The 13,672-nt window shown below is 42.8% G+C and overlaps 1 long non-coding RNA gene across 1 annotated transcript; it reads left to right on the top strand.

The window, feature by feature from the left end:
• Positions 1-4,836: 4,836 nt before the first annotated feature.
• Positions 4,837-12,984, top strand: LOC123368847. Its single transcript, XR_006578914.1, has 3 exons — positions 4,837-4,942; positions 10,676-10,751; positions 11,568-12,984. It is a non-coding gene; the product is annotated as an uncharacterized LOC123368847 (long non-coding RNA).
• Positions 12,985-13,672: the final 688 nt, after the last annotated feature.

Below are 13,672 nucleotides of genomic sequence, written 5' to 3'. Positions count from 1 at the left end.
ACACCATCCCTGTCCATCCTGGCTAATAGCTATTGATGGACCTATCCTCCATGAACTTATCTAGTTCTTTTTTGAACCCTCTTCTAGTCTTGGCCTTCACAGCATCCTCTGGCAAGGAGTTCCACAGATTGACTGTGTGTTGTGTGAAAAAAATATTTCTTTTTGTTTTAAACCTGCTGCCTATTAATTTAATTTGGTGACCCCTAGTTCTTGTGTTATGAGGGGTAAAGAACAGTTTTTATTTACTTTCTCCACACTAGTCATGATTTTATAGGCCTCTATGATATCCTCCCTTAGTTATCTCTTTTCCAAGTTGAAAAATCCCAGTCTTACTAATCTCTCCTCATATGGCAGCTGATCCATGTCCCTGGTATGCAGTATTCAAGATGTGGGCATACCATGGATTTATATAGAGGCAATATATTTTCTATCTTATTTTCTATCCCTTTCTTAATGATTCCCAACATTCCGTTCACTTTTTTGACTGAATGGATGTTTTCAGAGAACTAGCCACAATGACTTTAAGATTTCTTTCTTGAGTGTGTGAATGAGTCATAGGAACATAGGAATTGTCAGACTGGGTCAGGCCTATGGGCCCTCTAGTGTAGTATTTGTCTCTGACACTAAACTACACTAGTTTCAGAGGAAGATACGTTAGATACTCTGCATTCTACAAATTTGGGGTATTCTGTCCCCTATGTTAGATGTCCTCTAATAGTTAGAGATTGACTTAAGCCTTGAAGCATGAGGGTGAACACCCCTTCCAAGGTTGGTTAGCATCAACTACTATAACTCTGGATATATGTTATCCATATAAATGTCCAATCTCTTTGAATCTCAGTTGGTTTCTGGCCTTGATAACTTCCTTTGGCAATAAGTTCCACAGTTGAAGTATGGACTGGGTGAAAAGTTATTTCATCCATTCTGATTTGTCTCGCTTCTGTTTGACTCTCCCCTTGTTCTTATATTAGGAGACAGAAAACAAGTTCCTGAGCTGCTTTCTCTAGACCAGGGGTTCTCAAACTTCATGGCACCACGACCCCCTTCTGACAATGAAAATTACTACACAACCCCAGGAGAGGGGGACTGAAGCCTGAGCCTGCCCGAGCCCCACTGTTCCAGGCAGGAGGGGCCAAAGCCCAAGGGCTTCATCCCGGGGCAGAGGGCCTGTCACCTGAGGTGGTAGTTCTCAGGCTTCAGCTTTGGCCCCGGGCCCCAGCCAGCCTAACACCAGCCCTGGTGAAATGGGGTCACAACCCAGTTTGAGAACTGCTGCGCTAGACCACACATTTCTGGGTGTATAGTTACCGTGTCCCCTCTTACCCATCCCCAGCCTGAGGTAACAAGCCCAGCCTTTTCCCTGTGAGAATGCCTGACTGAGTGCTGGGAACAAGAGAGCAGGTGGGTGACAGACTGTGGGAAAATGAGCCGGGGCCGGGGGCGGGTGGGGTGCAGCCCCTGCTAGTGTGATCTGCCAGAGGGTGTTAGCCACTACTCCTGTGTCCCCCCCAAACTTGTTACAGCTTCCTGGGACACCACGTGTAGACCTTCACTGGCGATAAGCTGCAGTAGTGCCAGTAGGGCAGTACCCTCCAGTATGCAGTACTGGCAAGAGATTTTTAGCAGGTACGGGGTACCGGGAAGATTTGGAGCAGAAGGTGGCTAGGGAGGGCATTCATTCTTTATATGGCTTTAACAGCTTTGAAGGCTTTGTTTAAGTTTGTTAGCATATGTATTGTGCTGTTAAGTTGGTCAGGAGCCCTCGGGGGGTGGGGGGGATGGAAGGTGTTTAAGCAGTGTTTTTTATTCTGTTTCTCCCCATTAGTCTGAATTATCCATGACATCCATACTGCATCACACCAAGTCCAAATCATTAGAGGAATGCCTCTGCTTGCACTGACCAGAGGATGTTTGGATTCTGATGTCAGCCCAGTTCTGCGGCTTGACAGGAATCAGGTGGTGTCCCCAGTGTACATAAAATTCTTCTTTGCAGCCAAACTAGTCTAACATGCCTTTTGTTAACTGGAACTGGAGCAACAAAACAAAGGAAATAAATGCCTCATTTTCTGGCTTTGTGGGTGAGAGAATAATAAGTGAAGATTATAATGCTGGAAACTGACAGCCTTCAACCCGCTGCCTCAGGAATCTGCCAAGAACTTTGCTGAAAATATGTTCCTAATCTTAGCAAGGGAGCTGACTTATCACACATCTGCCCACCTTTATTCGAATAAAGCTCCTGGTCTGAGAGCTCAGGCATTGTCAGTTTCATCCAGAACAATTTACAAACTTGGAGCCTAATTCTGTAAACCCTTAATCATTTGATCAATCCCATTGAAGACAAATGGGACTATTTCATGACTATGGACCACTTTTGTGGTAAGAGTTTCAGGAGTCTGTTCTGTTCCTATAAAGGAAGTTGAATCTCCCATTGAAATGCAATGTTTGGTTTGGTACAATACCATAATGCAGTTTAGGATACAGTTCTACTTAAAATTTGTCTTTTAATAAGTTATATATATGCTGAAATGGCTCATCACCTAACTCCCATAGTCCATATAAACAGACTGAAATACTACATATTTGCGGGGAAAGTGAGTAGTTAAGCATGTTGATGTTTGTCTATGCAAACACCCATTTCATCACTGTACTGGAAAATATAGCTGAACTTAAACTTTCTTCAAATTCCATAGATTAACAGCCCCAATTGTTTTCTGTGTTAATCAGTGTGTACCTGAAAAAAGTACATGCTTAGTTTGGACATAAGGGAGGCACTGATAGTGTGTTAAGGGAAAGTAGGGTGAGTGTGCTTCCCATCCTTCTTTCATTTAAGAAGTTTTTAATTTGGGGTGCTGCTGGATCCTCAATGACACCTGGAAGTACAGGTGGCACCAGGGTTCCAAAGCATCATTTTACAACTGCATCTGTTAAACTTCTGCATCTGTAAAATTTTAGACGGGTAAGGGGGGTGTTGGAGGGGATGGGGAGAGCATGGAGGGGGCGGGGTGGGGAGGAGTCACATGGGGAGGTCACGTGCCCCCCCTTGTGTCCCTCCCATGAGTGCAGTACCAGCAAAAAATTATTTCTACTTGCACCACTGATAAGTTGTCACTCTGCAGCGGGGGCAGTGGCTGATTAGTTACACATTCCCTGCACACGGAATTTGAGTGGCATGGAGCTGCTTGAAATAGCTTTATTCTCATACAGCCAGTGAGGTAACGCTGGGTTATACATAGAACAACCAGAAGGTTTTAAAGCTTCATTTTACTTCACAGAGACTACTTGGGATTTTCTGCTTAACAACCAACTTCTCTCCAGCAGCATCTGTATTGAGTGACCAAAAAGTGCAAACACTTTTCATTTGGTGAATTTCAAAGAAAATGGCTGAGAAACACATTGGGTAGGTCTCATGGTTCTGGAATGTTAAAAGGCAGGACTGCTGAAAGTATTAGGTGTATTCCTATGTGGGTACAGTAGAATCTCACTAATTCACACTAAAAACTGTGATCCTTTGCTAGAGTTTGGAAATTAGCGAGTAAGCCAACGAGCATACTTTAAATGATCAAGATATATCAAAATCAAATAAATCGAAAAATGTATTTTATTCATTTATTTTGACAAATTTTCATTTGTAACTTTTATTTTCTGTAATATTCTAGTGGATGTTGTGAATATAGTCTGCAAAATAGTGTCTCTACAAAGTGCAAAGGTCTGACAATAGTACTGTTTAAAATTGACAGTTTTTTGCACCTATTCAGAGAATTCAGCTTTGTCTGGAGGTTCCACATAAAGTGTTCAGAACTGCTTTGGGTTTTGTATGTGGTTATGTAAGCGATCTGCAGAGGCAGTGTAGCACTAAATCTAAATAAGGACTAGAGAGAGCTTCAGAGCAGGCTGATTGTGATAGTAGTAATGACTGAACAAGGGCTGTATGTGCAACGCAAAACCAACACAATTCCAAACACTAGTTCAAGTTGAAAGGGAGTCTGAGATTATGTTAAGTAACTCTAAGTAGATGCTGAGCTTTTCCAGTTCAGCGTGAAAAGGTATTAAGGAGACTTGTTGGTTTTACATAGCACAGGTGAGCTTTGGGAAATAAAGATATTTGCTTTCACTTCACATGCACTTTCTCTTGTTCAGTCTGCCTGCTAAACTCATCAGTGGGGGAGTTGCAGGGATCATTGGCGTTACCTGTGTTTTTCCAATTGATCTGACTAAAACCAGGTTACAGAACAAGAGGAGAGGACAGCAAGCATACAAAAGCATGTAAGTGAACTTTTCGAAATGAATTCTGAAGACGTGTATGCTGGAGACACTGCCACCAACAAGAAGTTTGTGGAATATAGGCCCTTTCAAGAAATGTTAGAAACTGTGTTAACATTTAGCCTTTTTTGAAATTCATAATTTTAGTTAAGCAAAGGGGGACACACCACTATGGTACTGTCATGCTGGGTATTCATTAGACTTTGTTGCCTTCCTATTTTGTTGCCTCCCATATTGACCAGTCACAGGTGCTTCTGCATCAAACATGTGGCTGCACTGCAGTAGTTTGGTATGAACCTTCAGTCTTTTGAATCTTTTTGTGCTGAGACTCTCATTTTCTGTTGCTGCCAAAGCCCTGGTGTCAGCAAGTTAAGTGTCTCATGAAACAAACACTTTTGTGCTCAGATGACACAGGCTTGGCTGTAAACTCTTTCATGAGGATGCAGCTTCCTCTAATGATGGAATTTCCTTTGGAATTAGTTTTTCCTTTAGTTTTTCCTTTGGAATTTCCACTTTTAATATTAATAACTGGAATAATTAAATATATGGATACTCTCCAAAAGTTTATAGGTTATGTTTAAATCTTTGACAGATGAATTCAAATTACTGTGTTTTGTCTTGGTCAGGCTGGATTGTCTAGTTAAGACACTGCACTCAGAGGGCTATTTCGGGATGTACAGAGGTAAGACTTTTTCCTGTTTCGTAGCTAGTTATAGGTAACTCGGTAACACATAATCACAGTGATTCTCATTCTTTTTCACCGACATTTTCACAATGTTTTGGGTTCCCAACATCATACACCATGGACCAATATTTCAGAGGTATTCATATCAATCGGAGCTGCAGGTACTCAGAAGCAATGAAAATCAGACCCAACATGTCTAAAGCTGGGTACTCAGCATTAGAGGCCACTTTTGAAAAGTTGGCCCTTTATCTTCAGGACATAAGAAAGAAAAAAAATCTCATAAGTAAGACTGGAAGCTTGTAGTTTTTTTTTTAATTGTTGTTGTTGTTATACATTTTATCCAAACTTTCTATTGTTTCCATGCTCTGATGTGCAAGTGCTGGTAGCCAGATGGCAAGCAAGGAACACAGTTATGGGCACAAAGCAGTTAGTTAAAAGCAGCTGAGGGATCCAGTTTTCAGGTCTCTTCTGGATTTGTGAGAGGCCTAATATATCGAATGTAATCATGATATCCATACCTAAGAGGAGGCCAATTAGAATTTAAGGACACACTCACTACAGCAAGAGTTTTGACTCTGCCAAGTAGTATATGACGGTCCTTTATGTACTGCATATACCATGCCTATCAGTTCATGTCCAGGGAAGGATTCACATCCAGGATTGGGATGTGTTAGAGAGGGAGATGGGTATGCCAGGATCCTCTGTAAATCCACTTTTATCAAATTGGAAAGTTAGTTCCTAAGGTAGCTACTTTTTGTTCACAGGTTCACTATACCTAAAGAATGTTCCCCTCTGATAAATCTACTTCAAGAGAGTTAATTTAGTTTTTAGGAGCCAAAACCGCATAGTGCAGAAATCTTTGCCAAGGAAAAGAAGCTTTTAGAGCATGTGAATGGAGACTAAGTAAGAAATGATCCCTTAACACAAAAGCCAGCATTTTAATGTGGAATTTAAGAAAAATATAAAGGCAGACATCCTAATTGTTTTCCCTCAGTGACTTTTACTGCTAATATCTAGGCAAAGTAGAATGTTTTTTGTGGCATCTGTGTTTTTCATAATGCACACCTTGGATCCTGTGAATTTTGAAGGCTAGTCAATCTGATCAAGCCACAATGGAACATTTAATGGTTTTGAAGTGCTGCTTACCATTGTAAACAGGCATCGTTCCATTTTTTTCCTGTCTATAGACACTGCCTAGCTTTAGGTGTTTACTTTCTCAGTAAAGAATTTTCCCCTTAACTTCAATATAAATTCTTTTTCTGCCAAACATCTGTTTTAAAGGCCCATCGATACTGGGAGAGTTCCCCCTGTATATTGGATTCCCAACAAGGAATCTTGACACTATGGATGTTTAATAAAAACATCCAGTCTCACCTTTCCAGCAAAGGAAGGTTGCCTTTAATTTGGGATAGATTCTAAAAGTTTAATGGGTTATTATAGCTTTTAATCTAACATTTAAAATAATTTCTCCCACCCACTAAGGCTGGATAGTGGTGAGGAGCCAAAATAAAGGAGTTTGTTAGATAATCTAATTTGTGCTACGTGTTGCTGGTATTTGGCAAAGTAAGTGAATTTTACAGATCTTTAGTGTGGCAAATGAAAAATTATCCAACAAATGTACTGGTTTTTATCGCAACCATTTTACAAGCTATTAATGTCATTTGTTTCAGTGTTGGGCAAATTCAGAGTTCTCTCTCACATGTGTATGATCCATGCTGCTTAAGTGTATTAACCAACTTATTACTGCCAAAAAAATAGTCTGCAAAATTTACCACTGCACGCTGGAGTTGGGGACAAGGCTTTTCAAAAACTTGATCTGATTATAACGATAAAGGACTTTGCCTCTTCTTCTCTTCCCCATTTGCTTTGGCTTGTTTAACACGTGCGGCTTTCAGTTGTGTTGTTCACACTTTCTGCATGTCTCTGTGTTATACTGTATGCTTTGTTTTCACAAATGGGATAATAATAAGAACATAAGAATGGCCATGCTGGATCAGACCAAAGGTCTATCCAGCCCAGTATCCTGTCTTCCAACAGTGGCCAATGCCAGGTGCCCCAGAGGGAATGAACAGAACAGGGAATCATCAAGTGATCCATCCCCTGTCACCCATTCCCAGCTTCTGGCAAACAGAGGCTAGGGATACCATAACAGTTCCTACTGTAACAATTTTATAGTCATATAGACTTTAGAATCATAAGCTATTCTGCACATCATGGCTGCAGGGATTTAACAGTTGAAACTGGGGATGTAGAACTTTCTGACCCCAGAATACAGTCTTCAGTCATTTGAGTTACAGGTACATCTCTTGCTGTGGTAGTATTAGAGGTAATAGCTTCTGTGGGTCTCTTGCTGTAAGTACACCTCACACCTGGCAGCTGTGACAGTTCAACTAGTAGAGAGCACTGATGACATATATAATGTTAGCTAGTGATTGATACCACATCAATAAACAAGATGTCTTCCAAGACTTGGTGGTTCTCCATTGATTTAAAATAAGAGCTTGTTTGCAGAGTTAGAAATTTGAGTATCACGTTATGATGGAGAATCAAACTTCTGTGTACGTAATACATAGAACTGTTACTAGAATATAAATGTTGCAGACTTACCACTAGCTGCCCATGACAATTGCTCTCGGCAAAGGCTTTATTATAATTTTGCCTAATCTGATTCCATTAGTCTCTGTCAGAAGCTTTGCTGCAATTAAAATAAAACAAAATGAAGACATTTGGATTTGAGTGCTAGGTCTCAAAGCCTCTTTCCTGTCATTTGCCAAAAGCAAAGCTATATGTTACAAGCATTGTTAATTTCAAGTTTATACAGTACACATCCTATGATATTTAAGATTTCTTGCCCAGTAATCCAGGGAAGTGTAATTTAAATTCACCTGTTTTGTTGGAGGACTGCAGCCACATTTCTAGAGATATTGTCCAGGAGAGGGCTGGGCAGTACAGGACGTACACTTCTGGGGGAAAAGCTAAGCCTGGGAGTGAGTTGGGGTCACCGTGCTGTACAACGCAGGCTGGTGAGAGCCAAGGGCTGGCTGGCTGCAGCACACAGACATGGCTGGGAGTGACTTGCAGGCTTTTTGTGAGCACTCCAGACTGGAGGCTACAGCAGCAAGGCAGTGTAAAGGGCACCCCGGGTTCGAGGGCAGGTGTGACGCAGCTACTTAGTCTGGATTGTACCCTGGGTATGTCACAGTGGTGTTAAAAATGCCTGCACTCTGCCACAATACACTGGAGCTGAGTCAGTGAAAGAAAACACATAGGATGCAGCTCTGCTGGTGATACAACAGAGACACTGGTGTAGACAGAGCATTTTTACCACCATTTTTCACAGTATAGGGCTGGAAACACTTCAGCTCCAGCTACACAACCCACTTGGCTCTCATGGGTGTATCATTGCTGAATGTTGCTGTAACACAGATTCTTTTTTTTTCTATTCTGGATACAAAGCTTGAGAAACTGGAAGAATCCCACTCCCCACCTTCGCAGATAATACTGATTCAGGGACTTTACATAATTTCCTGTACAACTTGTCATAGGTTCACGATCAAGTTGAACTAACTTAAAGCAGAAATCCTCCCTTTTATGTCATTTCTTGAATCTGAGCCTCCACTCTCAAATCTGCACTGAGCAAATGATGCTACATGCAGTTAAAGGCATTTCTTAGTCACCTTCATAGTTATCACTAAAGAGGAGCATTTAGAACCTCCTATAAAACACGGGCTCCTATAAAAAACTAAAACCTTAGTTCTCTGTTTGATAAAGTGTTGGGTGCATCTATGGCTGGCTCAGTCAGGCCTGGGGATTTCTCTGAGGAAGTCACTGCGGTCTTCAAAACCTAATTCTTACCTAGTTTCACTTTACAATAGACCAGGTGCCAGCCACAGCACGTACAGTCCTGCAGTGACAAGTGACTAGTTCAGGACAAATCTTGCTGCACAGTGAGCCCACTGGACCCTAACTAGAAAGTCCAGGTCTCTTCAGACAGCTGACAAGCCAATGAGGAGAATATTTTCATGTCGCATACAGCCTCTGCTGGTGACAGTCACCGTGCACAAGGTGCCATTTGTGACCCAACCTGTGGTTTCCAGTCATTATTGCCAGTGAACGGAGGCACAAAACACTCTGCAGGAGATAAAGTGGAGTCGCTTCCTTTTCACATAGCCTCCAGGCTGCTTATGTGAGGTTGGGGCATTGTGTCTTTCACTGTAGACAGGGAGGAGGTTCAGAATTGCATGGGAGCAGAGCAGGAAGCAGCAGAAGGGGGGGTTTCCATGGGTCCATCTTTCAAGGAACATTGAACTCACCTCGTTAAGGGATCATACCAGAGCCCATTGAAATCAATGGCGAGACTCCTGTGGACTTCAGTAGGAGTTGGCTCGGATCCTAGATATAGCATGACCATAAAATCTTACTCTGGTACTGGTTGTACAAGTGAAGAAACGTGGACCATAGAAACAGCCCCCCCATTCTGCCCCGCAGGACACAGTTCTGCCACAAAGACAGCCTGCGGCAGTACGTCGCAGTGTGGTTTTGTTAGTGACAAAGAATCAAGATGCCAATTGGTATTTCCTGAATCTCAAACCCCCTTAATCAAAAGACTAGCACCTCCTCCGCCCTGCTGTGCTACAGGCTCGGGCACTGCCCGGGCTCTGTCCCAGCCTTCATTAAGGCAGAGTTAAGGTTGCCCAGTGCTGCTTTGTGCCCTTCCAGAATGTGGCGAGCTGCTAGACTTAAACCTCTGTAAACTAGGCACTAGAGAGTCAAGAGACATGCAAAGCAACCTTAACCCCTGGCTCTGGCCAGAACCACTGGGAATCGTTCAAGCGGGGGGACATAATAGTTAGGCCTGAGGAGCCCCTTGCCCAAGTGACAGCTTTGCACCACAAGCTCTACGCGCTACACCATCCCAGCATACCAGGTTTTCAAGCAGTTTGCAGACCTGTGGATTTTAGTGCACTTGGACAAGGGTAAGGAGCTGATTTTGGGGCAGGCTGAATTCCTGGAGCCCTGGAACCAAATGTCTTGGAATTTGCACCACAAGGGGCAAGGGCTGCAACATGCAATGTAAATGGTGGGGGACCGGGTTTGGGGAGGGCATGGCTCTGCTCCATAGACTACACGCACTGTCTGCTTCACAATGGATTGGCTAAAGATGCTATTTAAGACCCACCTCTTCCCTTCTTAGCAGCCTGACCCCCCCCTCTCTCTCAGGCGCATTGCAGGCGGGGAACTGGGTTCAAGGCTCTTTGCCTTCCCATGAGCCCCTACTCCCACCCTCTCCCAGGAGCCTCCCTCAGCACTTGAGAGAGGAGAAGCTCCCTGTGGCCCCCTAGAAACAGGAGCCACTGCCTTCCCCCCATGACCCATGTACTCCCAGGAGCCTCAGCCCCCCACTGCCCCTGCCTCCCACCCCAATCCGCTCCTTACCCCCCTGCGGCTGAGCCTTGGGCCCGGCCAGCCTGCTGCCAAGATCCCAGTGCCAAGAGGCGCAGGAACCTCAGCTGCCAATCCGTTGTGAAGCAGACAGTGCGTGTACTCTATGGAGCAGAGCCATGCCCTCCCCAAACCCTGGTCTCTGCTGTCTACTAAAATAAAGCAAGGAAAGTCTTAGTATGGCTAACTGACAAGATGTATGTCTCCAAAGAGCATTTCCTGGCCCTGCCTGTATAAATCTGTTCAAGCCAGCACTATGCTTTACCATGCAACATTTTGATTTTCCAGTAATAAAGACACGGCTCCAGTCACTAACCAAAGGAATAAGTGAGGACAGCTACAGCAGACTAGCTGACTGTGGAAGGTAACAAATGAAGAATGATGATGGGCAATATTTTTTCAAAAGTGACTTATTAGGGGTTTGTATGACTTGGGCAGCCTTGAAAATGGTACTCTTTGTGGCGTTGAGTCATTTTGTGTAATTGTGGAGATCAGTGAGTTCTTAATGGTGAACTAGTTTTGTAGCACTCGGCAGACAGCCAGGTAGTTAACATTCCAATTCATTTATAAATGGGGTATTTTTTGCTGAATGTGAATTCATTTTCTAATTTGATAAAAGACAAGTAATAACACTCTTGTCCCTCAGTGCAGAAGTACTGAGAATCAGCCACTGCCTGTATATGAACTGCCTCGGCTCAAACATCATATCACCAACAAAAAATGTGGTGATATCCTTCATCATTGTATTGTTGCCACCTAGGCATGGACAGCTGTGTGCACCCATGAGGGAAATGGCACTGGTGAGCTATACAAGTGGGAGCCATTCTTAGCTGACTGCCATGATGTAAATGTCAATACACTTTCACCTAGATCAAAGGCATTTAGGTTCCTAAATTCCACTGATTTCAGTGCAGTGGCACGGGGCTGGAAGTCTGTCTTGCCAATGATCTAAGAACTCCTACCATTAGAGTATATTCTTAGCTTTTCATAGATTGTGAAGCATTAGTTCTGAATTAGATAGACATGCTGCTGCCACAAGTTTACATTTGTGTTTTTGCTCTCTTTCATGAAAGCTGAATGTGTATAGGGAAAAACGCTCTGTGTGCAGTGGTAGCATGAACATTAAATGACATGTTTGAGAGCCTGATAACAAAAAATATATATTGTCTTCTATTTTCAGGAAAATGTGATGGAAGGAGGGTCCCTCTGCCTTCCTGAGAGGGGCTGGCTGCAGAACATTAGTCATTGCTCCACTCTTTGGTATAGCCCAAGTCATTTACTTTATTGGAGTAGGGGAGTTCCTTGTTGAGCTTTCCCAATATGGCAGATTTTCATCCTAACTCCTTATGCCATGGACATGTTGGAACAGAACCTGCAAGAATCATCGATATAGAGAGGACCCAAGAAACAGATTGCAACTCTGATTGATTTACTTACATTCTTAGTGAATCTGGGGGTCCCTGAATACACTGTTAATAATCAACTAAAGTTAAGGGAAAGTTGGGACAACGTATCCCCTGGGCTGCTGCTCAATGTTGCACCCCAGCTTGGGGATGCTGTACGCATCCTTTTCATGGCATTTCCTGTTATCCTTTTACACCAAGAGTCAGACTTGTGACACCAACAACCAGTGCAGTACAGGAGTCTGCATATTGTTAGTGTATGGGAATGTCTCCCAGTACTGAGGGTTCTAAGAGATATAAATCTCTATATGTGAAACAACCATTGCTGTTTTACTGAATTTTGTGTACTTTTCAGAGGGTAGCACGATCAGATATTAGGGGTAGTTGTTCATGTTCCCTTCATTAAATAATTATATATATATATACACACAACATATTTTCTAATGGGTTTGGGGCCAAGTCCTTCTCTATTAGTTGCACTTGATTATCCAGCTACCGGCCTAGAAAGGTCTGTCTTGGTATTTCTCTTTGTTCTCTGTGCCATCAATGCTGTTTCATTAATTCACTCTTTACAATTAATTGGAAACAGAAGGCTATGGCTTATAAAAAGTCATAGTTTACAGCTTGGAGCATTTCCTTGTAAAGAAGGTGGTTGCTTTGGTGACTGCTAAAAACAGAAGCCATTTCAGACCATACATGCATCGTAGGCAAACTAGCCTAGATAGGCACTCAGTATGAAATTCATCCTGTACAATGCCTACTTATCACTTACAGTATGGGTTCTAGAGTGAGCCCTGAATGGATTTTGTATGCTCATAAACCCTAATTGTTCAGCAGAGACATAGGTGCTACTTGAACTTGTTAGCGTAACTCACTCCATACTTGAACTTCTCAGCAATAAAGCAATAAAACCAGTTCTTCCCTCAAATAAACATACAGTGTAAGCACTGAATTTGCTAGGAGCTGCACCCGAGAATAAAACTGGATCAAGAATTTTTAACCATGTTAAAATATTACCCTTGATTATATTTAGCCAGTTCTTTTCCTTGGCAGTGAGCTCATGTAATGACTGATCCCAGTTTTTAATTTGTTGTTGTTTGCAAAGGAATAAACTAGTCAGTATCTTTGGCCCCTTCCTCAAATCCACTGTGTGCAGTCTGCAATTTAAATGTATATGATGCAAGGAAAGCTTGAAGCCCTCTATGACATTAATGGCAACTTTGTAGAAGCCATCCATACTCTGTGCCTGCCATACCACCTTGCAGTAAAAGCTATTGAGCCGTCTGTATTAATGAGGCATATTTTTTCTGCAGCCCTGTGTGCCCCCCCCCCCCCACACACAGTCCTTGGATAAGTGAAGTGAGTGAGATTGGCTTGGGCATAGGAGAAAAGGGCCTGAATGGCCCTCTTCCATCTCTGACTTCTCCAATTCTGTTAATAAAATAGGTGTGTGAATGCTAAGGATGTAAAATTCTGTAAGTGGGTTTTGCAGCTTTTTTTCCCTACTGTGAACCACCTGCTAGAAACTACCTAGCCCTGTCACTACGTGTTTGGTCTGTTTTATTTATAGCTTACCATTGAGCACCTGTTGCAGTTTCACATCTGCAGGGGTTCACAGTGAGGCAAAAATTCATTCATTCACCTTCTCTTATTTCCCTACGAGTGGGCACAGACTCCTCACCCATGCCTGCTCAGCACCTAAAAGAAGGCTGCCACTTACTGTGCACAGAGTGGGTGTAGACCCCAAATTGAGGAGCAGGGCATGTCTAATTCCACTTAATGTACATTGGGAGAGGACCATGTGCCACCTATTTTATTTATTTTTTTGAAGTGCCCAAACCCAATATGTCCGAACCACATTTCATATAATCTTTACAAGCAA

Source organism: Mauremys mutica, chromosome 4, assembly GCF_020497125.1.
Source record: "Mauremys mutica isolate MM-2020 ecotype Southern chromosome 4, ASM2049712v1, whole genome shotgun sequence".
NCBI lineage: Eukaryota > Metazoa > Chordata > Testudines > Geoemydidae > Mauremys > Mauremys mutica.
This window is presented reverse-complemented; position numbering and strand designations above follow the sequence as displayed.